Source organism: Myotis lucifugus, unplaced genomic scaffold (assembly GCF_000147115.1).
Source record: "Myotis lucifugus unplaced genomic scaffold, Myoluc2.0 scaffold_546, whole genome shotgun sequence".
Classification (NCBI taxonomy): Eukaryota; Metazoa; Chordata; class Mammalia; order Chiroptera; family Vespertilionidae; genus Myotis; species Myotis lucifugus.
Window position 1 is genome coordinate 318,416 of NW_005871594.1, and position 771 is coordinate 319,186.

General features: G+C 55.6%; 1 protein-coding gene across 1 annotated transcript in view; it reads left to right on the forward strand.

The window, feature by feature from the left end:
• The first annotated feature begins 539 nt into the window (after positions 1–539).
• STK10 (serine/threonine kinase 10) overlaps positions 540–771 on the forward strand; it is a 39,660-nt gene continuing 39,428 nt past the window's right edge. The window contains exon 1 of the mRNA XM_023745460.1: positions 540–637. The gene's annotated coding sequence lies outside the window, so the exon portion shown is untranslated. The remainder of the gene's footprint in view (positions 638–771) is intronic.

Here is a 771-nt window from a genome sequence, read left to right on the forward strand (position 1 = left end):
GCTAATCAAATCCCCTGCATTTCTGAGAGTCCCCTGCAGCCCTCGCCCTGAGGAGCTGGAGGTAGGTGTTGAGACCCATGTGATGGGCCCTGGCCAGTGGCTCAGTTGGTTGAGCATCGTCCTGTGCACTGAAGGGGCTGCTGGTCAAATTTTTTTTTCTTCATCATCACTACAAAAGGCATGAAGCCTTGAAGCATTTAAAACTAACAGGAGGAAAGAAAAACACTTTCAAAAAAAGAAGGAAAAGCTAACCACTTCGCTGGGGAATGTTTACGAAAAGGTTGAGGGAGCCTCACTCTGACCCACGCCCTGATTAAAGGCGGGGACTGCTGTGTCAGAGAGAGCTTCCAGCTTCGTACGTGCGGGTGAGGGCCAGTGATTTCCTAAAAGCATTGTGTCGCGGTCCACACACAAATTGAGCAATGCCGTGGGTTCAGGCCTGGCAGACAGCCCAGAGTTGGTGCCTTTATTTATGGGAATAAAACTGAAGCGAAGCTCAGAGCGTCCCAGCAGCCAAGGCACAAAAGTAAAAGAAGAAAAGGGAAGCAGCAGGGGTCACGGAGCGCAGGGGCTGCAGAAGAGGAAGCGAACCAGGCTGGTGGGAAGCTCTGCTTTCCTGGCGAGCACCCGGGAGGAGGTCGTGGGCTGGGGTGAGGGCGGGTCGTGGGCTGGGGTGAGGGTGGGTCGCAGGCTGGGGTGAGGGCGTGGTGAGCGGGAACTTCCCCTGACCAGGCGGGAACCACTGGGTTTGGCCACTGCTCCCACGGACTC